The sequence below is a fragment of the Falco biarmicus genome, chromosome 14 (genome assembly GCF_023638135.1).
Source record: "Falco biarmicus isolate bFalBia1 chromosome 14, bFalBia1.pri, whole genome shotgun sequence".
Classification (NCBI taxonomy): domain Eukaryota; kingdom Metazoa; phylum Chordata; class Aves; order Falconiformes; family Falconidae; genus Falco; species Falco biarmicus.
In genome coordinates this window covers 24,269,512-24,284,872 of record NC_079301.1, presented here as the reverse complement: position 1 = coordinate 24,284,872, position 15,361 = coordinate 24,269,512, and the positions used below count along the sequence as shown (strand labels likewise).

Sequence of the window (15,361 nt, the reverse complement as noted above, 5' to 3'; positions counted from 1 at the left end):
GACAGAAACGCGTTTGGCCCTTTTTCAGGCCCTGTGAGTGGACTGTGAAAGCGGAAGAATTGGGGTTTACCCGTCTAAAAGATACCTCTGCCAATTAAATCTCACAAAAACAAGGCAAGGTGACAAGTCAACCCTACTCCCATCTGTTTTCCAGACTCAGATGATTCGGTGCAGACAAGCTCACTCAAGGCATCTGGCCGTTTGCGGGGAAGGAGAGAAACCCTGGCCGCACAGCGTTAAAGAAAGAGGAGCTTAGCTCAGCGCAGAGCTCAGTGTTCTCTTTCCAAGGGCCCCTGCCTTCAAATCATGCCTACTATAGTCACAACTACCACCTCCATTCCCATCTCCCGCTGCAGGAGAGGAGTATGCCAAGACCGAGTGGCCAACCTCAGCTCGGCTTTCTCGTGCTGCTCGCTCACTGCTGCACGTGCCCAGCTGTGCTAGAGCCCCCAGCAGAGCAGGCTGGTAAGGGTGAAGGAACGTGTGGCCACACATTCAGGAAACAGAGTTTTTATGAATGGCTGGCCAAAGGCCAGTCACACAGAGTGGGCATTACTCAGGTCTGCCTGCCAACTCAGACCACAGAGGCAGAAACTCATTCGCACAAAGCCATGTAAATGGGGAACATTTTCCGAGAGAGGTAATTTCTATACAGCTGCACGAGAGTAGGAGTCTGCCGTCTGCAGTAAATGGGGACGGAGCTTCTAGCAGGAGACGAGCTGGCAGTGCTTTGCAACTTCCCTGGTGTCTTAGGTGTAAACACTGCAAAGTCATCTGGAAACCAGACAGCAGGGTTAAGTGACCACACACTGACAGGGCTGTGGTAATGACTTGTTGAATGGGCCACACTTGAACTTGACCGAATGCTTTTGGGCTGTACTCATGACTGTCTTAAACCCATTCAAATCTCTGTCCTGAGTGTTTCCTACCAGCTGTCCCTCAGCACCATGCTGCAGTAGCTGAGCCTGAAAAACTTAATTACATCGCAGAGGCCTCACAGGATCACTACTGAACAGAACGAAAACTAAAGCAACCACATTAATGTGGTCTTTCAACAGCACGGTTGCATTCCCTCCATGAAGTTTGAAGCTGACAGGTCATGGAACAAACGTGGTAAGAGCCAGAAGGGCAATAGTTTGCAAGGATAGTTACAATCAATTGCACCTTCTCACCCATTTCCCTTTCCAAAGCACCCGTGACTGTATTTGCTAGATGCCTGACAACAAAGCTCTCTCAAGCCCATCCTAGTAATAAAGAAAGAACAAGGTTATGTTCAACGTGTGACTCAAGATAAGCATTAAAGCTGTTTGTGTTATGTTATCCTTGATCCCACCTGCCTGCCTTATTAGAGGCCTGGATTCACTAGCAGGAGAAGCTGAAGCAGATTCTTACAATCACGTCAGGGTGCAGCAGCGGCAGAGTAACTCTCAAGACTGCTCTGTGAGGCAGCGGCGTTTCTGTGTCCTCTGATAAAATTAGACGTCCCAGCTTCTGAACTATTGCTTGTCCCTACCCCCAAAAGCTGGGAGTCTCTGGTCTTTAGGATGTGTCTGCTGTTACTGAGAAGGTTCGGGTAGTACACTGACTGCAACAGTCACACATCCATGTCGACTATTGCTCAATGCTTCGTGAAGCCCTCAGCTTGCAAACTAAGCTTCTTCTGCAAGTACTTCTTTCTATCCTTCTCCCGAGACGTAATCTTATCACTGCAGAGCTGGCCCACTCGAGAAATACGTAAACTCTTTGGAGTGCACAGCGAACGCAGAAGTAAGCAGGAGTTATGCACTGGATCGTGATGACTGAATATGGCCAAGTTTTCAGAGCCTCCTGAAAAACAAAAACAAACACAGAGCGCTAAACTCAGCTACCTGTGCAGCCGTTCCAAACAATGTCATGAAGCAGTCAAGAAGCAGAATAAAATGCATTAGAATAACACTGACTATTACCAGCTCTGTAACTTACTCGCTGTAGTTAAGTAAAGGAACACTTCAATTCTATCTGAGAACGACAGGAAGCCAGAAGAAATGCACTAACAGTGTCCTCCCAAGGAAGTCAGTCGTGTCGCACACCTGGATTCTACAATTTACACCAGGGTAACCGACTTCCCCAACCCACACCCACTCTCCTTCTACATGAGAAGACAAGAAAAAATATGTAACAGGTGTTCCCTGCAACAAAGTAAAATGAGATTAAAAATACTGAATCACTCAAATGTCCCCCGATACACATATCTGGCCCCCTGACTTCTCAACCAGCTGCCCATTGCTGCAGAGGTAGGACGTACTACTTGGGGAGTCCGCGACCTTCTTCACAGAGGCGGCCACAGACACTCGGGCATTAAACAAAGACACAGGACACAGCATGTGAAGTACGTGACAGCACGTATATCAGGACCCAAGCAAAATACAGCACAAGGCCAAGACCGCTCAGCATGCTTTTTCCCAGGCATGTCGGTCCATGGCCAGCCTACCAGCCTCCACTTTCATGCTGCAAAAAGACGCTGGTGAGACAGGAGGACTGCCTCCCTGCTCTCTCAGGAGGAGTTGCAGCATCATGGCAAGCGCTGGAGGGGTCACAAATCACACAAGCACACTTGCTTAAACAAGCTGTTCTTTCAGAACTTCTCACAAACGTCGCATTTGACCTGACGCTGGGGCAATTTTCATGTGCTGCAACTAATTTGGCTGTTTTCAACAGTAACTTCACACTGGACTCACTGCAAGAATGGGCCCTTCGGGGCTTCTTGAACACGCCACTTCACATAGCTGCAGCCGGCTGCCTGAAAGCAAATCACCACTTTACTCTCTTAGGATCGTGTCTATGGCTGGTGAATACACTGATGAACAGCCAGGCACCTAAAGCATTTAGAAAAGGGTCAGTGCGCACATCAGTGTGAGTCCAGGCCCGCCAAGAACAGCCTCTTCTAGGTGGCTGCAGAACTGTAGGATGCTGAAAGGCTGAGAACGGCAGCAGCAACCAGAGGGCTGAGCCCATCGAAACCCCAGTCTACTCTCGCTTGCTGTTCTATCTCGCCAGTTAACACATCCCGAGGACAGCATCCGGGAGAGACGACTCATGACCACAGGCATGAACTTCAGCCTAGTATCACCTGACGAGCTTAGCACAAAGAGAGAGCAAAGGGAAACAGCAGCAATGCCCCAACTCCTGGCTAAGGCGCCAGCGAGAGGACAGGAAGAGCGGGCGACTGAGACAAGCAATGTGTACAAAGAGGCCGCACAGCCGGTCCCCAAGCTGCTGTGATGCTGCCGAGCTGGAAGGCTCCCGGTGCTAAGAGCAGAATAATGCAGAGCACCTCTTCCTTCTCTTTCTCCACAGGCAGGTAAGCTTCAGATTTGCAACAGCTTGATCTGAAAACACGTGCATGTGCACGGCGCGGGTGCGTTTGCCTAATGTCACTGGCAACGATGCAGGACAGGCTGCGTAATGCCGTAAGAGGCTTTCGGACCCACTCAGAAAGTCTCCAAAGTCCCCAGTTTGTCTATGCCACCTGCTCGTGCACTCTCAAGCCTGAGGAGATGAGGCACGTGTACGAAACCATCTTAAGGAAACCTTAGAGAGGCTGAAGAGCCTTAGATCAGGTTTAATAGGTGCTATGTGCATTAACGCGCAGAACCTCAGCTGTAACAATGTAACTCCTTGTAATTGCATTGCTTGACACGTTTACATCAGAGAATCAGCGTAATAGATGGCAGGCACACTCACGATGCACTTCTTGTTACAGAAATAAGAGCAGCAATGCTCTCATGAAAAAGCTGTTCTCGTTTCTGGAACAAAAGCAATCACATTTCTATAAAGCCTAACAAAAAAGCCCACATTACTCGAGCCACTAGGCACCCTTCTAACAGAACAGGCTTTTCTATGGCTATTCAAAAAGAACAGATGGAAACGCACCGACTGTAGAAAGTCACAACCCGTTGGTTGCCAACCCTTTACAGGCCTGTGGGGATCCCACTTCTAGTCTCCGTTTGAAAGCCGTAACAACAGAGGGAGGAATGAAAATGGATACAAGCCAAGCCATGCCTGGGTCAGCCCCCTGATTCCAGCTCAGCTCAGAACAACAGTTACGATGATGTCTTCTTACGCTCTTCAGCTGACCCGCGCGGAAGCTGTACTTGCTCAGAAGCCGCAGTTACCTGGCTAGTCCCTACAGGAGAAAGGGATGGGGCAGGCTCACAAGCCTGAAGCGAAGCCGCGCTTCCACGGTCTCTGTTTCTGTCCTTTGCAGGAGCACTTCAGTCAGTTAGAAACGAGTGGAACCAGAACATCCAGCCAAGACTGAGACTATGCCTCTTTTTGTAAAGGAAAAATATTTGACAGAGAAAACAATGCACGCAGGATCATGTCATAAATCAGGCCTACTGAAACTCGGTAAGTGACTTGAAAGAGAGAGCTCCTGCCTCCTGGTACTGTTCTGAGGCTCCGTGATCAATTTTGCTAAGAGGACCGAGAAGTAACCAAAAGCGATCGTGACGCCTCAACTCCATGCGCACCATGTGCCAACCAAGGCACGTGATTTGCGCTTGCGCAGACATCCACCCTGCTCAAGCTGAAGTCTAAAGCATTGGCGTAACCCCACGCTCGTAGCTCATCTACCGACCCCAGCTAACTACACATGGTATACAAGTCAGCGTGGCTCAGCTGATGAAGGCAGCTTGGTTGCTGGTGATTGTCTGTTGAGGAGCTCAGGAAAATTAGAATTTCTGCTTGTTTGTGCCGAGTGTTCATGCACACTTTGCAACGGCACTAGCGGAACAGGTTGTGAGGTCACCATTCACCGCTTTCAAGAAAACTTAGGGCAGAAACAGAGAAGGCGGCATCCATTCAAATAGCATCTACTAATGCTCTTGGGTAACGTGCCCAACTTGGTATGTAGAAAAAGTCACATTTAAAAGAATTAAAAAAAAACAAAACCAGGAATGCAATCGCTTCCTTGGGAAACAAAATAAATTCTACATTTGCCATTGGTTTATTTTTTATAAAAATAAGCTATTAATACGGAAGCTTCAGGGTAAAAAAACGCATTTATCTTTGCCCTTCATGTCCAGAAACAGCTCTGGGCCAGCTACGGAACTATGGAGCATTGGGACAATCCGGTGTCACAAGGGCAGCAGATGGTCTTTGGAGCGGAACCACTTCACGTCCCAACTTCATCCCATGGACTACGTGTCCCATCTTTCCCGTTGTCTCATTGTGAAGCCTAGTTGCTGTCCGAGTCATCGTCTTCATCTTCTTTTCCAGACAGAGCATGCTTGGATGAATCATCGGCCTCTCCCAATGCAACAGCCCCTTTCCGCTGTGGCAAGACACTGACAAGGCGTCCTTCCAGTCTGCCTTCTCCAGGTACGCAAGGATGATCTCAAACACTGCAACACCAAGAAAGACCACCAGCTCTTCAACAAGGAGGTAAAAGAACTGCTGATAGCACCACCTCCCACATCCATCCTTACAGAGCTTCTCGTGCACTCGCTTCCAGCATCTTCAGGCTAAATCTGGTGAAGCACAAGCAGAAGCGCACAAGGCAAGTCTGCTACAGCCGCAGCCTAAAGCCAAGCACACTGTGAGCCCCCAGTTACTACCGCAGCGCTTTCCTGCAGCGGCTCCACTTTGAATTACTTGCCCTCAGGGACAGAGAGGAACGGCCCCCCACTACTTCAGCTCTCACCACTGCCCTCTATACAGGCACTAATGCTTTCTCACATTCGTTTGACAGGAATATTGCTGTGGATGCACCTTGACGAGGACTTGGTCCCCTCCCTAACATAAGCGCAGCCCAAAGTCTTCCTGAAACCTGCCGTCATTGTCTTCCTCTTACTTTTCCACCTGCGCTTGTGGCAAAAATCCTTATTAGTCTCCAAGTCCATGACCCCTTCTTGCCGTTTCTAGTATGCTGACCGTAACAGCCACCCTCCTCCTCCTCCTCCTCCTCCTGTTTCAGCTCCCAAAACTTTCCCTAAGTGACAATAACCCCAGACAGCATTACATACAAACCTCACTGGCAGATTCTTGCCTAGAACAACCCCAGGCTATCCAAAAACCCTCTCAACACAGACTGTGGCTCGGCAGCAGCAGGCAAGGCTGCAGGAGGCCCTCTGGCTGGTGAGTAAGCCAGACCTGGATGACAAATGTGGGACAGAGGGGTGGCTCGTCAGGCTTGGGGCTACAGGAATAGTGCTGACACCACCGGAGAACGCTGACTTCAAAGAACGCCCCCAGCGCAAGCAGCCTCAGTGCCAAGCAACAGCATACGAGAAAGGTTCAAAGGAGCCCTGGAGGGGCTTTCCTGCCCAAAAACCTTAAGCAAAACACTGCTCTAGTATAATCCTTACCTTACAAAGGGTCTCCGCGTTAAGAGCCTTTCAGCCGTGATTTGAAAATGTTTGAGAAGGGCAAGGGAAGACAAGCTCACGCAAAATGGAAGCTCACCAAATAAAGTGCTGTGTTACTTTGCATATATGGCACACTGTGACATACAGCCAAAAGGACCATAAATAAAATCTGGGCATGCAGCCGCGGAACTAGGAAGCATCAGCCACAGCCTCTTGTAAAGGCAAGTTTCTGCTTAAGTACAAAGTTACGCACATCACAGGAACCGGGTAGTTTTTCAGAGGAAGAGCAAAGGATAAACAAATGTTGTTTGCTTCTTTAGACCTGGCAACTCCTGTGTCCAAGTCGAGCACAAAAACCCCTTCCCAGCTGTGCCAACACTCCATACCATAACGACTAGATCAAGTCAAAAACACATCAACAGAGTAACATCAAATAAGGTGCAAGGAGGGACAAATAGAAAAAAGAAAGAAAGAAAAAAAAAGGCTCTGTAAGGAAACAGACCCCACAGTTTACCTTGTGGTGATTGTGATCCAGCAGTCCTCCAGTCCCACAGGCTTTCTTCTCACCCAGCTCACTGAGAACATCTGAAGACAGACAGATGTAGGTCTTCTTTCTTTAGTAGCTCACTGTAGCGCTCTGTTCTTATTTGCAAAGCCTCAAAAAAAAGGGAGTGAAAAGACCGACATGTGCGGCGAATGAAGAGACGGGACGCAGCTTGATGCAAGCAAGTTGTCGGTTTATTAGTGATTTTCTCTACAATTATATACGTTTCTACCTTCTACATATTACACACCGATTGGTTAAATCTTAAGCGTAACAAACACTGATTGGTTGATATTTAAGGCACACCGTTAGAACAATAGGAACTTATTAGTTTACCTTGACATAGCAACAATTTCTATTCCAAAATTAGGGGGTTTCTTTCTACGCGGCTTTCTTGATTAACAAAGTGACATATCGGTGCCATCCGTTCCCTTATCTGGCGACTTGTTTCCCTGTCCGGCTGGTTGCCTCCTCAACTGTGCTGGCTCAGGGGTCTGCAGTTAGCTTGTTCCTTTGCTCCCAGGGCTTGTGCCCTACAAGTTCTAACGAGTCTCTATTCATCAGGCTATCAGTACTTGGACTCTTGTCCTTGAGGCCTTCTCCTACAGACATGCCCGTTTTGAATCTTGCCACCACTGACTTCTCGCACCAAGGAGTCGGTCAGCTGCAAAGCAGTCAGGTTGCCGATACCCCAAGCCCTTCCAACACACTGGGAGCCAGTCTTGTGATGTGCTCCTGCAGGTGCACTGCTCTGGCCTTTTAGCCAAGCCTCTCAGCTCAGAGTCCCACCCTTGATCAGCCAAAGCGCTAGAATGAAAACAAACCACCCACCTGCAGAAACCTGGCTCTTTGCAGGGCTTCTGCCTCCCCGATTCCCTTGTCACACTCTTCCCCACCCTTGTCGCATCCCACCCACGGCGGAGCCCTGGCTAGAAGCTGTCCCCTCTTCCCACCTCCCTGGGAGCCTGCCCTCCAAACCCACTGCTCCCAGTGGCACTGTAGCTGCAAAGAGAACAGGGGACAGTGGCTCTTGAAGTCTCAGCGGCAGGGACACAGTGAGAATGTGAAGGCTTTGCTGAATCCCTTTGCTGACGCTCACAAGAGCCCAGCGGAGATAGTAAAATATGCCATTGTGCAAGCTACTTAAGAACCATACTCTGTCTGCCTGTGGCTGTACCTGCTCCCGATTCCTTGGCTTTACAGTCCAGCTCCTCGGTAACCTGTGGGAATGGCTTTCAGTGAACAGTGAAACAAGGACAATGTGCCGATCGTGCTGATGGGAAAACACAATTCAGTAGGTCAGCAAGACGTGCTGCGAGAGGATGCGCCTCTCTTACCACGTGCAACACCCTGCTCGACTTGTGATCGCCCGAGCCGCTGGCTCCCTCAGCACCCGCAGGCGCAGGCCCCGTGGCTGCTCACGTCCTTGCCCTCTCCTGGCACAACATCCTGCTGCGAGGAACTGGGTGCAGGTCAGCACTAATTGCCTTTGCTGTGGATTTCAAGCCTCAGCTCTTTTCATACGGTGCTCAGCATTCCCAAATGAAGGTTTTCCCTTCAGAAACAAGCAAAACAGAGATAAAATGCTGCATATAGCCTAGAGAGGCATCCCTACTCAAGGCGAGAGCTGTGCCAGCTGGTGCCGCACAGCAGAGCTCAACGGGCCCTGGGCCGTCCAAGATTAACGGAGTCAGAGAATTACCTCACAGTCACATCTGCACACCGACTACAGAAGTTAGCCTCTTCCAGGCTTGGCCTGAGTCAGACCGTGGCCAGACTGCCAGGTGGGCACGTTGTTCAAACTAGCCCTTGGCTGTCGGGCTCTTATCTGTCTCCCGGAACGCACTGTGAGCCAGGACCAGAGCCGCCCGTCACCGCCACCACTGGTGGTCATCACTTGAGCATTGTGATGCAACACAGGTTAGAATGCGGGGCGGGGGGACGGGGGATGGGGACAGGGGGAGCACATCACCACCCTCCACCCCAAGACGACAGTCAGTTCCTCTTACCCTCACAGAGTGGTGGCATGCTCACCTCTTGCCTCTGTGCCATAACTAGGATACTGGTCGTTTACACGCTTACAGGTCCACAGTAAGTAGATAGTCAAGCAAAGCTATTTGTGATGTGCTCGTTTGTGTGGTTTGGGTGGCTGAAGCTGGGGTTTTTGTTTTAGGATGTACCAAAATGCTGGGGTTTAATCCCAGCCGGCAACCAAGCACCACACAGCTGCTTGTTCACTGCCCACCACCCAGAGGGGTGGGGAGGAGAATCAGAAAGGAATGTTCAAAGTCGAGGGTCGAGATAAGAACCATTTAATAATTTAATCAGAAATGTAAGTAAAATTGACTAGATACCACCAAGATTGAATTCTTTTGCAAATGTAGTTGCCTTATCCCAAATTAACTTTTGAATTTCAGTGGGGAAGGTGCCCTCTGCACCTTCACTTGTAATTGCTGCTACCACAGATTGACCCACAGTTGAGCTTGGATATAAATAAGAGTTAGAGAAACAGGATTTTATTTCTCCCAGGGGGGTTCCCCAGCTCACGGACCACCCCCCCACCCCCACCTCCAAGCTGTGACCCACCACTATACTGTGGAATGCGGTTGCCATGGCAAGTGTTTGATGACCTCGTGACTGCATCACAACAGAACACATTAGCTCACACCCCGTGTGACATTTGCCAGGTGCCTTCAACAAACCAACTGTCTTGGGGTGTTCCCAGTCTTAGACGTTACAGTACCGAGTGTGCCAGGCAAGTGCCTGAGGCAAAGACGACTGTGAACATTAGGGACTGCTACTACCGGAAAGGGAAAAAAACCCCACAGGATAACGGTAATAACAGCTCCTAGTCTGTTATTCAACCTCTCAATCCAAACTCTACAACAGATAGCAACTATAAAGAGACAGGGGGCTGCCTCCCTGCGCACACAACCTTTAGGAAAGGCAGAAACCAAGAAGGCCTGGACGTCTCCTTTGCTGTTCTCACTTGTTCTCCACCTCACCCCCAGCGTTTGGCCTCAGCCCATCGGCGGAAGAGCCAGCCTGTGACCTGAACAAAGACGCTCCACACGAGAGCCAGCAAGTTCACACAACAAAGACCGATTCTGAGTCAACGTGTGAACCTCACTTGAGCCACGACATGTGGAAGAACAACCGGCGTGACTCGCAGCTTGGCTGCTCAGGCGAAAACTACTACCATCACTCCAGGAACATCCCCCATCCGCGGATGGTCCGCCACATACCAGGTAAGACTTGCTGAGAGACCACACAGAGAGCCAGGACAACTGCCCTGGCACGCACAGAGAGAAATGTGAGCGTAACCACCATTTTGTTCCAAAAGTACCCACTGCTGCCGTTTCCCATTTCTAAGAGGAGCATTTCCGCAGAGAAAGCTGCTACCTTCATTTCAATCGACTAAGCAGCCTTACCTGTCCTCAGCAAGCAATAACCTCAGCTTAGCCGCACTAAACTCTTTACAAGGTGCAACTACAACTCTTGCACCAAGACAACAAGTAACTGTTTCAGCTGTCACTACTTTCGGCTTAGTATCTGAACAGAATCAAGGTGCTGAAAATCCTCCACCAGCTACTTCACAGCACTGCTGCTTTGCCATGTGAAACCCAGTTGGACTGGTATTCCACCAGAAAAACAGCGGCTCGTTAAGAAAATCCGTTGAGCCTGGCTAAGAAAGGAGGGTTCCAGTTCTTCATTAAATGCCGCGGCTCTCATTGAAAACCACAAGCCTGTTCTGAAGACACACGGACAAGTGACACTTTTCTCCTGATTGGCACCGCTCAGGGAGTGGGCTTCACCCCACCTGCCCACTCTCCGGGTCGTACCTGGAGCATCATTACTGTTGAGGTAGCGGCTGGTCACACCGTCCTCCCTAACAGACTGCTTACGGCCCTCTGCCACCTACCCAAGTATGACAGGTTTACCCAGGGTTTACACACCGTTCCATCAGCCCTGTATCAGGGCCTACAAACTTCAGGTCCGATACCTCCCTTTTCCATCCTTCCAGCACAGACTCTCCTTGGAGATCACCTGCCAAGTTGACTGTGCGTGTTTACTGTAGGAAAAACCTGTATCTTCTGGTTTCTTGCACAGGATTAAACAACACTCTGGTCTGTGCTGTAAGCAGCAGCCTGCCAAAAGGACACTCAGAAGGACGCGCCGATGTTCCCAAAAGGCTTGGGAAGAACTCTGCTGTGCCTGAAAAGGTAAGGGGGGTGGGGGGATGGGGTGGGTAGCGGGGGGGAAGACATGGCTCTTTGCTGCGGCACACTCTCCCTCACTTCTCAACAATGTAACCTGAATTGACGGTCTCCGATTGCTAAGGAGGACCGCGCAGAACCAAAAAGAGGGATGTGAGCATCCCACATGTAGAACATAGAGCTTGGAAGGGAGACGGTGTCAAGCAGTACGACAGCTAAACCATAACTGTATTGTGTTCAGATCTGTAACGCCACTGTGCTTTGGTAGCGCCGGGGAGAAAACATCACACTATACAACAAGCAAGCCCAGGAGAAGCCTCCTCCCCTCACACACAAAGCTTCTTTAGATTACTTACTGCCAGCAGTTTTACTTGGGCTGACACCGTTCTCTAGAAGCAGCACACTGAGGTTCAGACCCAGCTTTGCAGCTGTGCTCATAAATTCCAGTACAAGATTCCTGCTGCCGTAACTCTTTAGCCTCAAGCTGCAGGCTTAATGGTTTCCTCACCTGACTTCCACCAGCAGTTACCCGGCAGCACTCTCATTCTCCTCCAGCGTTACGCATTTGCCGTAGATATGTACTGCGATTCTCGGCGACTGTGTAGTAGCAGCTGTAACAATTAACCTAATGCAGCTAACCTACAGGTGTTCCTGTCCAAGCGAGCGACAGTTTCAGATGTGTTTCTGCTGCACACCCTTGCTGGGGACTAGTGTTAGCCCTACGTTTCGCACTGCTTTAAGCGCTGCAGAAATGGAGTCAAGCCACTCCTTTACACGTTGCTTTCTCTTTTGGAAAAGCTTCTGCAGAAACGGTTCCAAGCCTCTGCACAGCCTGCACACAGACTGGAACTCCAGGACACGCCTCTCCCCCAGCGTTCCTCCCCATCCGTCAGCTCGCGCTACAGTGCTCGCGTCCAGGGGAGTTCTGACCTCTGTGACGTGGATCAGGAAATTAAGGTAAAACATGAGTGCTACACTAGATGGCTTCTTTGTTCAGTTTCAACGCCAACTAACTCTTGGCAAATGCTTTTCATAAGGCAACAAAATACACACCCAAAAGAGCTACTCCTTTTAAAAGTGAAAAAAACACCTTCATATTTTTATAGCACTCTCTTGAAACAAACTGGGATCGGCTGTGGGGAAAGGAAAGCGTGTCAAGGCAAAATGCCAGAAGTACTGGCAGAATCGGATGCCGTAATAATACTCATCCTTTCACCTTCCACTGAAGTCAACAGGCTGATCTGAACGAGGGAACCCTACGGTATCCAAACCTCACAGATCACATAACTTTGGCAACTAACACTACTGCCCTTCACCCGACTCCATCCACGTTTCCTTTCTCCTTCTAGATAGGTCATCATCTTGTAGCACCAGCAGTAGTACCTCTCCATAGGCATCCTAGGCATCAGGAGCCAGCAGCTACCTGAACCCTTTCTTAGAGCTTCTGCTATCAGATGCCTTCTCTTGACAATATTCAACAGCATCTCGGACTCTACGTTACCCAAACATTACCCGTAACGACAAAGAGACACACACGACACACGTGCCCCTCTTTTTGCCCTCCAAGCATAAAAAATATCTGCCCGTGCTTCTTCCATTTTCTCCTTTTCTCCAGCTCTTACGGACACTAGTCCCACTCCTGGTGAGGACACAAAGACAGAGAGCATGCCCCATGCCTCTGCAAAAGGCCTTAAGACACAACGAGAAACTCTAAATCTGATTTATTGTTGACCTCAGAGACACAGTTTTTATCTTCCTCTTGTGCCCAAGATGGCTTGCAAAACCAACAAAACCAACAACAAGTTACATGAGTAGCAGTCACCCGCAGGTGCAATGTCCTGAAATTGTTGTGCCTCAAGGCCACAAGCTCGTGGACTGCTATGCTATGGCATGCTGCAATGATAATCAACGTTTGGGGTGTCATTTTATCTACAATATAAAAATGACAGTGCCGGCTGGTAGCACCATTCTGGTGCACCATACTGGGTAAACCCCAAACATCCTTGGTTGTCATTTAATTTTACCAATCTCAATATTAGGCATGTCGTAAGTTGCTATTTGGGTAGAATAACACCCCTAAAATCCCCAAAACATATTGTACCAGGAATTATTGTATATAATACAAAGAGGTTGCTAAGTAACTAGTGAGATTCTAGACTTCTCTTTCACAAGACAGTTTCAATTGCCAAAGAAAATCCATAAAAGTTTTTAGTGAAGAAGAGAACCCTCTCACATGAACTTCATTTTTGAAAACTTCAGTTAGCTATCCCAGGGGGGCGAGCTTGCTGTGCACCCTCCTCGCTGCCCTAAGGATCTTTAGCTCCACCACTGCATGGCCCTTGACCTGTGCAGATGACCACAGAACAATGTCCAGTTGCTGGCTTGTGTGTACCTCAAGTCTCTCACCTTTGGCCAGCGCAATGTCCCCCCCTGAAAGAGGTGCCCTCCCACCCAAACGGCCACCCTGCAAAGCCACCTGTTTGCCCGCCCCGGTCGCAGCGCTCCCCAGGGCTGAACGTTGTGGGAGCGAGGAGCAGCTTCCAGGACCCCTGGCCCTGCCCACACCTCTTCAGCTGCTCTCATGGGAGCTGCTGGCTCCTGGCAGGTCTCTGCCCTCCCAGGGGGTTTCCCTGGCTCACGGACCACTCCCCCCGTACGCTAAGATCCATCACTCCACTGGGGATGCGCTTGCACCCGAGCCAGGTGCCTCAGAGAGTATTTGTTGAACTAGAGCCTGGAACATAACAGAAGAGATCAGATTAGCTCATCCCCCACGTGACATTTGCCAGGTGCCTTCAACAAACCAACTGTCTTGGGATGTTCCCAGTCTTAGACGTTACAGTACCGAGTGTGCCAGGCAAGTGCCTGAGGCAAAGACGACTGTGAACATTAGGGACTGCTACTACCGGAAAGGGAAAAAAAACCCCACAGGATAACGGTAATAACAGCTCCTAGTCTGTTATTCAACCTCTCAATCCAAACTCTACAACAGATAGCAACTATAAAGAGACAGGGGGCTGCCTCCCTGCGCACACAACCTGTAGGAAAGGCAGAAACCAAGAAGGCCTGGACGTCTCCTTTGCTGTTCTCACTTGTTCTCCACTTCACCCCCAGCGTTTGGCCTCAGCCCATCGGCAGAAGAGCCAGCCTGCCCTGAACAAAGACGCTCCCCACGAGGGCCAGCAAGTTCACACAACAAAGACCGATTCTGAGTCAACGTGTGAACCTCACTTGAGCCACGACATGTGGAAGAACAACCGGCGTGACTCACAGCTTGGCTGCTCAGGCGAAAACTACTACCATCACTCCAGGAACATCCCCCATCCGCGGATGGTCCGCCACATACCAGGTAAGACTTGCTGAGAGACCACACAGAGAGCCAGGACAACTGCCCTGGCACGCACAGAGAGAAATGTGAGCGTAACCACCATTTTGTTCCAAAAGTACCCACTGCTGCCGTTTCCCATTTCTAAGAGGAGCATTTCCGCAGAGAAAGCTGCTACCTTCATTTCAATCGACTAAGCAGCCTTACCTGTCCTCAGCAAGCAATAACCTCAGCTTAGCCGCACTAAACTCTTTACAAGGTGCAACTACAACTCTTGCACCAAGACAACAAGTAACTGTTTCAGCTGTCACTACTTTCGGCTTAGTATCTGAACAGAATCAAGGTGCTGAAAATCCTCCACCAGCTACTTCACAGCACTGCTGCTTTGCCGTGTGAAACCCAGTTGGACTGGTATTCCACCAGAAAAACAGCGGCTCGTTAAGAAAATCCGTTGAGCCTGGCTAAGAAAGGAGGGTTCCAGTTCTTCATTAAATGCCGCGGCTCTCATTGAAAACCACAAGCCTGTTCTGAAGACACACGGACAAGTGACACTTTTCTCCTGATTGGCACCGCTCAGGGAGTGGGCTTCACCCCACCTGCCCACTCTCCGGGTCGTACCTGGAGCATCATTACTGCTGAGGTAGCGGCTGGTCACACCGTCCTCCCTAACAGACTGCTTACGGCCCTCTGCCACCTACCCAAGTATGACAGGTTTACCCAGGGTTTACACACCGTTCCATCAGCCCTGTATCAGGGCCTACAAACTTCAGGTCCGATACCTCCCTTTTCCATCCTTCCAGCACAGACTCTCCTTGGAGATCACCTGCCAAGTTGACTGTGCGTGTTTACTGTAGGAAAAACCTGTATCTTCTGGTTTCTTGCACAGGATTAAACAACACTCTGGTCTGTGCTGTAAGCAGCAGCCTGC

At 49.8% G+C, this 15,361-nt stretch overlaps 1 long non-coding RNA gene across 1 annotated transcript; it reads right to left on the bottom strand.

Annotated features, from left to right (window-relative positions):
- Positions 1–780: 780 nt before the first annotated feature.
- LOC130158976 (uncharacterized) lies at positions 781–7,321 on the bottom strand. The gene is made up of 3 exons (XR_008825574.1): positions 6,862–7,321; positions 4,155–5,384; positions 781–1,827 (listed from the first exon to the last, which is right to left on the bottom strand). It is a non-coding gene; the product is annotated as an uncharacterized LOC130158976 (long non-coding RNA).
- Between the last annotated feature and the right edge of the window lie 8,040 nt (positions 7,322–15,361).